The sequence below is a fragment of the Triturus cristatus genome, chromosome 5_1, assembly GCF_964204655.1.
Source record: "Triturus cristatus chromosome 5_1, aTriCri1.1, whole genome shotgun sequence".
NCBI classification, from domain to species: domain Eukaryota; kingdom Metazoa; phylum Chordata; class Amphibia; order Caudata; family Salamandridae; genus Triturus; species Triturus cristatus.
The window spans coordinates 59,868,846-59,878,937 of record NC_140587.1 but is presented as its reverse complement, the minus strand read 5'-3'; positions in this window follow the sequence as shown (position 1 = coordinate 59,878,937).

The following is a 10,092-nucleotide window of genomic DNA, read 5'->3' as shown; positions in this document are numbered from 1 at the left end:
CCACTGTTCTGGAACATGTAGGAGTCGTGGGTGCTCCCCGAAAATTTGGCAACTATGTCGGTGATTATGTTGGCTGCATCGCAGATTACCTGCACATTTATTGAGTGGGTGGATTTTCTGTTTCTGTAGATATACTCAGTGGCTGCAGGTGGGCAGATTGGAATGTGTGTCCCATCAATGCACCCTATGACATGCGGGAACTGTGCCATTTGGTATAAGTCTCTCTTAGTTTTCAGCAGTTCCGCCTGTGTGTTTGGGAAGCTTATGTAGTGATGCATTCTCTGCATCATGGCGTCCAGGAACTTCTTGAAGAAACGGGACAGGCCACTCTGTGACACCCCACCTACCGCAGCTATCACCCCCTGGTTACTGCCAGATGCAAGTAGGTGTAGGCTACAGAGCACCTGCACATGTGGTGGTATGGCGCTCGCCCTTGTTGTTGGATGGTCCAGGAGTGGGTGCAAGTCCCTTATCAGGTCCATGATGGTTTGGGGGCGTAGCCTGTACCTTTCATGGATCTCAGCCTCAGTCAGTTGGAAGAGTGTGATGCGCTGTGATGCGCTGTCTGTAAACGCGCACCTCCCGTCTCCAGATCCTCACTCCTGCTGCCTGTAGCTGTAGCCGCCTTGCAATTAATTAGAGGGCCGCCATGGTGATCACACTGTTTCATTTTGGGATTGCTTATATACTCTTCACCTGATTACCACCTGCTTTCATTCAGTGTTAATTACCGACTCCTAAATACCGAATTTCATGGAATTCGATATTACCGACTTTTCCTACATCTCTTTTCTCGTTTTTACCATTTCTTATTTACCGAATTGGTAAATTAGGAATCGGTAATTCCGATTCTGTAAATTCAGACTCGGTAATAAGGAATCGGTATTTACCGATTCCTTATTACCGATTCCTTCCCTATATCGCGCATGCCTATATACCAGCCGTTAATGGTGAAATTTACCGATTTTCACCGTTACCGACCGGTATTTGGCCACCTACATCGGGCCGTGTATTCCTACTCTCCTGAGCACGTTCTTCTGCACCTAACTGATCCTCACTCTCTTCCTGTCTTTCCAATTTTGTTTGACTTCTTGTTCTTACAATCACTTCAGGTATGTCCACTACTGGGATCCAGTCGTCCTGATAGGTGCTTGGTTGTTCTTGGTCAACTACTTCAGGATCTGCTATGGAAGATCCTTCAGCTGCACAACCTTCGGCAACCTCAACAGCTCGAGTCAGTTGAGGATCTTCCTCATCAGGAGCTGGCACTCTTTTTTATGGGTTGCATGAATCCAATTAGGCAAACCTGCACATTTTACAGCTGTTGTTGTAACCAATATAACCTGACGTGGTTTATCCCACCTTGGAGCTAAGCACGATTCTCGAGTGTGATTCTTCACAACTACCCAGTCACCGGGATTCAGATCATGCGCTTGGTTCAGCTGCCTGTTGACTGTGTCTTCTCCAACCTGGTGAGAGATAGAACACACTCTGTCAGCCAACTCTTTGCAATACTCTAATACCAAATCATCAGTAATATTCAACAGCTTGTGTCCTGGTATACATGCCTGCCTCATTGCTCTTCCCATAAGTATTTCATGGGGACTCAATCCAGTATTTTTTACAGGAATACTTCTGAGTCCCATCAGAACAAGAGGTAAAGCATCAGGCCACTCTAGTGGGGTGGATGCACACACCTTTCCCAGTCTTGACTTGATTGTGCCATTCAATTGTTCTACCACTCCAGAAGCCTCTGGTCGGTATGGGCAGTGCAATTTTTTTTCGACTTTGAATGCTTCACAAATTAATTGGATTATCTCATTATTAAAATGAGATCCTCTATCTGATTCAATCGTTACTGGAAAACCAAATCTCGGGATAAGTTCACGTAATAAGAGTTTGGCCACTGTCAAGCTATCATTTCTTCGGGTCGGGTATGCCTCCACCCACTTTGAAAACAAACAAACTATGATAAGTACATATTTCAACCCTCGACAGGCAGGTAATTGAATGAAATCTATTTGGAGTCTTACACAGGGACCTTCTGCTTTCCCAATCTTTCCCATACTGACCACTGTTTTCCTGCTGGGATTCATTTGTTGACATGTTAAGCATCTCTGGCAAAGACTTTCTGCAACAGTCCTGAACTTTGCGTTAACACAATCTTGCCTGAAAAGTCTAATCATAGCTTCTCTGCCTACATGTATGTCTCATGATACATTCTGCCCATAGATGCAAGCATACAGTCTGGCATCACTGGTCTACCATCAAGATAGACCCACACACCATCTTCTGCCCCTCTTTGACAGCATATTTTCACCAACTCCTCTTTTTCTCTCATTTCCACTTCATCTTGTAGATCCTTTACCTCCTCCCATGTTCCCAATCCTGCAAGTAGCATAAGTTGGCAGATGATTCCACATGTTTAAATTTTCTTATTTAATGCTATTTTATGTCTGGCACAGTGCTGGGAAACCTGGTCAGCTTATCGGTTACCTGCTGTCACGTAGCCATCCCCTGACTGGTGAGCAGCACACTTGACCACTGCCACTTCTTTTGGCAATTGTATTGCCTTATTCAAATCTTTCACAAATTTTCAGTTTTTAACGGGAGATCCTGAAGAAGTCAAAAAATCTCTCTGCATTCAAAGCTGGCCAAAGTCGTGCACAACCCCATAACCATACTGACTATCAGAGAAAATGGTTACTTTCCAATTTTTCCCAATTTTGCAAGCTTTAATTGAAGCTATTAATTCAGCCATTTGTGCAGACCTGACTTCTGGTAAATAGGATGCTTCAACTATTCCAACCAATGTACACACAGCATAAGCAGCACTCAATCCTCCTTCTTCATGACGCATGCATGAGCCACCTACAAACAACTCATGATCTGCATCCTTCAAAGGTTCTTCCTGTATGTCTGGTCTGGGTTTGGTACTGAGTTCTGTCACATCGAGACATTCATGTTCGACTTCATCTTTCACTTCCTCTTGGTATGGATCTGGCAACAAGGTAGCTGGGTTAAGAACAGTGCACCTGACTATGGCCACGTTTTCAGCCCCCAGTATAATTCTCTCATACTTGGTTAATCGATTAGGGGTAAGATACTAAGTTCGAGTTGTTGTTAAAAGAATCACGACTGAATGAGGGACGTACACTTTTACAGGGTGTCCCATCACAATTGATTTGCTTTGTTCCAGACTCTCGCAAGTTGCGGCTACAGCTTTTAGACAACCTGGCAATGCACATGCTATGGGGTCTAGAGTAGCAGAAAAATATCCCACAGGACGTCGCATTAGACCATGTATTTGGGTTAGGACTGAGAGGGCACAATTATCTCTCTTGTAGCAAAATAATGCAAACTCTTTCGAATAATCTGGCATTCCCAAAGCAGGTGCTTCACATAGACAATTTTGTAAATTCACAAAAGCTCCCATGCTTTCATCGTCCCACTCGGGAGGATCTTTTGCTCTCTTTTTGGTCATCTGTATCAGGGGTTTGGCCAATAATGAAAACCCTACAGTCCACTGCCTACAATATCCTACGTCTCCAAGAGACATCCTTATGTCTCTTTGGGTACGTGGCAATTGCATTTGTCTTATTATTTTTATTCTTTCAGATGTCACCTTTCTAACTCCTCTCTCTATTTGATGTCCCAAATATTTAACTGAGTTTCGGCAAAACTGTAATTTCTCTGGGGACACTTTGGTGCCGATTCCGATCCTGTAAAAACCGGGTACGAATCGTCGTACGGAGTGTTTTCTCCGTACGACTCATACCCGGTAAATAACCCGTACAAACTAGCAAGTACGATTCGTACGGAAATCCTGTTTCCGTACGATTTGTAGAAAAGACCGTACGGCTAAAAAACACGTACAAATGTGATCCGGGACAGCGCAAACGCGACGACCGTACGGAGTTAGGCAGCGTTGTACGGACCGGCAAGTACGATTCGTACCCACAGCAGTCTGTACGGCTCATTTTTTACATGAGCCAAAAACTGACGGAAAAGCCAAGTACGCGGCGAGGCACGACGATAAGGGGGTCCGCGCCGTCCCCCCGTATGTAGGCTCTGTACACCCCCCGTATGTACGCGCCGTCCCCCCCAGTATGTACGCGCCATCCCCCCCGTATGTATGCGCCGTACCCCAAGCGTACCCCAACACTCGCGTATGTACGGGCCGTACATACGCGAGGGTTTGGGTATGCTTGGGGTACAGCGCGTACATACGGGGGTGTATGGCGCGTACATACGGGGGGGTGTAAGGCGCGTACATACGGGGGGTGTACGGCGCCTACATACGGGGGGTGTACGGTGCGTACATACGGGGGGGTGTACGGCGCCTACATACGGGGAGACGGCGCATACATACGGGGGGACGGCGCAGACATAGGGGGGGGACGGTGCGTACCCGGGCACAAGCCTACCTGGCATACGAGTCGTATCGGACTTGCTCGCTCGGACTTCAGTTTTCCGAATCGTACGTAAAACTGCCAGGGTACGTCTCGGAGACATTTTCCCGATACGACTCGTATGTATTTTTTACGTACGAATCGTACTTCGCAGTTTGTACAGGACTTGTACGATTCGTACGTAAAAGAATACGGATACGAGTCGTACGGGAAAATATTTTACCGGATCGGAATCGGCACCTTTATGTCCACCTTCAGCCAGATGGTTTAGCAAAGCAATGGAATCAGCAACACAGTCATTTCGTGTTTTCGACACAACCAATAGGTCGTCAATATATTGCAGCAGCACTGACTCTCTCGGCAACACAAGAGATTCAAGACTTCTTTTCAAAATTTGGTTAAAGATTGAAGGACTTTCTGTATACCCTTGAGGCACACGATTCCACACATAAACACGCTCCTCAAATTTGAAAGAAAATAAAAACTGACTATCTGGATGCAATGGAATGGAGAAGAAGCCATTGCATGAATCAATTACAGTAAACCAGCCTGCCTTCCATGGTATCTGGTACAGAATCACAGCTGGGTTGGGCACTAAAGGGTAACATGGCACAACAATCTTTTTTATTTTCCTCAGGTCTTGAACCACCCTATATTTCCCGTTTGGTTTCTTAATGCCAATTATGGGTGAGTTACAAGGACTGCTCATTATTTCTTTTCTAATGCCTTGCTTCACTAGTCAATCAATTTCTGCTGCAAAACCTGCTCTAATTTCAGGACTCATTTTGTATTGCCGAGTATTTGGGTAAATGGCACCTTCTTTCACCGTCACTTTCACAGGATCTACATTTGCCATTAATCCTACTTCTTTTCCGGTAAAATCCCATACTTCAGGATTTACTGTTAGTTTGTCCTCATCTGGTAACTCACCTCTTGTCATCAGGGAATACATTTCATCTACCGCATTTCCTTGTTTGGCTAACATGAATTTGTAGACTCCGTCTTCAACTGGGGTTTGGATTGCAACACCATCCGGTGTGCAATATATCGTGCAATTCATTTTACACAATAAGTCTCTTCCGAGCAAGTTTACTGGACTAGAGTCGCACACTACAAATTTGTGCATCTCTCTGAAATTACCAATTCGTACCTCCATGGGTTCTATGATTGGAGTTCTAATCTGTTTGGTTGAAATACCTACTACTTGGATTGCTTCACCCGAGAGAGGCAGGTTTGGGATGTCTGCTGTTCTCACAGTAGCACCAGTGTCCAACAGGAAGGTGATATCATTTCCTTCTACTTTACCCTCAATATATGGACCTGACTGATCTACCGGTAGGATGCACCAAGTCCTCACTCCCCTTCCTCCCCCCTCAGGTACCGTCATTGTATGTCATAATCAAGATATGGATCCTGCAAAAGATGTTACAAAATTTGTCTTACCACTTCCTTTTGGAAATCCGGTGTCCACACTGCACCTGGCTTGACTCACAAAATGTGGCTTAGGGGCAGGTGGCAATTGGCTCTGTAGATTTACAACCTGTTGCAGTTGACTCATTAACACCTCATTCTGCGTCTGTGGATTTAAATTTTGATTTGGCCATTATTATTCTGTATAGTTTTACCCTCGTTTTTCCAGTGCCCCAATTTCATGCACCCGTGACAGGGAAACTTTTCCTTAGCCTCTTCTCTGCTAAACTTCCCTCTTGGCTTACCCCCACTATTGTCACCCTGGCCCTGCCCCTTTCCTTGGTTTCCTGCCTGATTGTTTAACTGGAGTTCTTGCTTTTCTGCTAATTTTACTTGAGCCAACATTACCTTTTCTACTAAAGTCCTTTATCTGTTATCAATTTCATCTCCACGGTACTTGGCGTACTTGAGGATCTCATCTATGGGCTTCGATTGCCAGCACAGCATGTGCTGCTTAATCATTTGGAATATATCTAACCTTAACCCTGACACAAACCTGTATACGAAATGGGTCATGTCTCCAATACTCTCAAAGACACTGTACTGTTTAAACACCTATAAAAGGCGTTCATGGTACGCATGTACAGACTCATCTTTCTCCCGGGTTTTTCTATCTATTTTTACCCAATCAATTTCTTTTGGGGGAATTTTCCCTTTCAGGAAAGTGATAACCTGGCGATACTTTTTCATTACATCTTCTGACGGGGCTCCTGTCTTTGCATCCCTTGGGTACTCATCACTAGGCCAATCTATGGTAATTTTACATTCTGTCCACAAATCAGCAGGTACCACTATGTCAAACAGACCATCCAAATCTTTCAGCAAAACTGTGGAAATCTTCACAAACCTTTCAACTTGCCTGTACCATTCCACTGGTTTTTCTCTCAACTTTGGAAAATCATTAGTAAAAGACAAAATATCCTGTCGGGTCCATGGGACATGTACATATTCTCCTCCTGGTACCTCCCTCATCGGACACAATCTCTCAACCTTTTCTGTTTCTCTCATTGCATATTCAGATGTCGTTCGATTTGCCTGTGCTTCTTCCTTTTTCTTTGTCCACCTAGTTTTCCATTTGTCTAGATCTCCCCATTTTTGCAATAAAAATAATAACTCTCTGATCTGTAATTTTTTTCTTCCTGACACATTCATGTTTTCCAAATCTTTCTCAGAAAATTCTGCTCAATAGGGTTTCTGCAACACCTTGGACCTCCCTATGTCAATTCCCATTTCAGATGCCAAGTTTGCCAATTTCTCATGAAATGTTTTTGTATTTCGGGTAATGCTTCTGCAAATGAACAGTAATTCTTCCTCACTGAGGGCCTCATGTAGGTAGCCAAATACCGGTCGGTAACGGCCGATTTTCGGTAAATATGCCGTTACCGACCGGTATTCAGACAAGTGAGATGTAGGAGTCCAAAAACCACTTTTCGGTAAATATGAGGCGGTAAATACCGATTCATATTTACCGAATTCCAAAACACCGAATCAGATTTACCGAATACATAATTAACGATTCGGTAAACATGAAGTGGTAAATATGAAGTGGTAAAAATTAAAATGACATGTAGGAGCACTCGGTAATTAAGAAATGCAGGAAAATCGGTAAATAAGAGTCGGTAATTAACACGGATTGAAAGCAGGTGGTAACCATCAACAATGCATATAAGCAATCCCAAAATGCAACAGCGTGGACAACATGGCCGCTATGTACGTCATTGCAAGGCGCCTACGTCTACAGGCAGCAGGACTGAGGGTGTGGCGACGGGAGGAACAAATCTACAGACAGCGCATCACACTATTCCAGCTGACTGATGCAGAGATACATGAGAGGTACAGGCTACACCCCGAAACCATCATGGACTTAATCAGGGACCTACACCCACTCCTGGACCATCCAATAAGAAGGGCGCACGCCATACCCCCACATGTGCAGGTGCTCTGCAGCCTACATCTGTTGGCATCCGGCAGTTATCAGGTGGTGATAGCTGCGGTGGGTGGGGTATCCCAGAGTTGCCTGTCACGTTTCTTCAGGAAGTTCCTGGATGCCATGATGCAGAGAATGCACCACTACATAAGCTTCCCAAACACACAGGCTGCACTGCAGAAAACAAAAACTGACTTTTATCACATGGCACAGTTCCCCCATGTCATCGGCTGTATTGATGGTACACACATCCCAATCTGTCCACCAGCTGATACAGAGCACATCTACAGGAACAGGAAGTCCACCCACTCCATCAATGTGCAGGTGATCTGTGATGCAGGGAACATCATCACAGATATTGTTGCAAAGTTTCCTGGGAGCACCCACGACTCTTACATCTTCCAGAATAGTGGGATCTACACACGACTGAGTGCCGGAGAATTCGGAGAGGGATACCTGCTAGGTAAGTAACAGTGACGCCCCTTGAAACCTGCAAATCATAGTGTATAGAGGCATGTTACTGATGGTTCCCTTTTACTCATCCAGGCGACAGTGCATATGCATGCCGGTCATTCATCCTCACTCCCTACCTACACCCAGCAACCCAGAGTGAGAGACGATACAACGTGGCACACAAAACAACACGCAATGTGGTGGAGCGCACGTTTGGACTACTGAAGAGCAGGTTCCGCTGCCTGCACAAGAGCGGAGGCGCACGCCAGTACAAACCCATCACCTGCTGCAAGATTATTGCCACTTGTGCAATGCTGCACAACCTTGCCACGAAAAAAGGCACAGATGTGGAACTAACATATTTTGAGGACAACGAGGATGAGTCAGGCCAGCCAGAGGGCAACGCAGCTAGAGTGCCAACTGCAATCGATGGGAGAGAGAGACGGGCAGAGATCACATCCAACTATTTCTGAGTAAGTAAGGGGACACAGCGAGTTGTGAGAAGTCCTGACGTAGTTTTAATGTGGCACCACGCCATGAACACATGAACAGGCCAATCTGGCAATATTCCATCTATACAAGGAGTATGTCCAGGGTTACGTCACCCAATGGGAAGTGGCTAAGCAGGGCTACATCAATGTTTGCGCATACGCGCTGCAGTGGTGGATTGCACGGCCTGTGCATCCTCACTAGAGCCAACCCCAAGCCGCCTGCTGCTCCTGCGTGCTTCTGGGACGGGGGGTGTGATGCTGCTGCTGGTGTCGATGCTCTCTGCAGCATCCCCTGCAGCAGTTGTCGACGCCTGACTAGTCAATAGCACCCCTAGTGCACTTGTCACCTGCACCATCCCCCGAGACAGGTCGCTGCAGCACTGTGTTAGGCCCTCCTGCATCGTCACAGAGCGCCGGCACAGTAGAGAAGTCGCAGTTGCCAGACGGTTGAGTGCCCTGCTGGTAGTGTCCCTTCTCTGGCGTTCCCGGCGCCGTGCTTCGATGTCAGCATCTAATTTGCTGCACAACTGCTGGATTGACTGGGACATGTCCCGAATGGCCGCAGCCATGCCGCTAATGTTATTGTCCATGTTGACTAATGTTGTCTTCATCACCCGCATGTGCCTCTGGACTGACATGACTGCCTTTGATTGCAGGCGCTGTTGTTTCAACATTTGGCCCTCGAGCCCCAAGAAGACACCATGGCCGTCAGTGGGTGCTGGTGGACTCTGGACACGCGACCTGCGGCGCCCTCTTGCTCCCGTCTGTGCTGCCTGTGAGATGTGGGGCACAGTGGCATGGCTCCCTTCCTGGGGCCCGTGCGGTCTTCTGGGCCCATGCTGTCGTCTGACGAGGTGTCTAAGGCTCGTAGCCTGGCTGCTGGACGCCTCCTCATTCTCACACCTGCAAGCGGAGATGTGGCCGGTGATTCGAACATGAGTGGCGATGCTGGCTCTGGTTGTGGTGATGCTGGCTCTCGGTGAGGTGATGCTGGCTCTGGGTGCGGCGAGGCTGGCTGTGTTGGTGGTGCGGCTGCCAGTGGGCCTGCTCCCTGGTCTGAACTTGTGCTGGCTAGAGGTGATATTTGTGGCCGGTGTGCCGTCTCTCCTGCAGCATGCCCTGTCCTGCATGATGTCACATCTGTGGACAGAAATACAACATTGGCTCAGTGTCCCCGAAGGGCTGCATTGCAAGCGTCACAATAAATCATTTCACATTCCAATATGTCCTCTGTCTCCTTGTGCCTCGAGTGCGTGACATGCCATGTTGCCCTGTAACATTTACGTCATGGTTAGTGTTGCCCTGACTACATCTCCCGGAATGCATTGCCTGTCTGCAC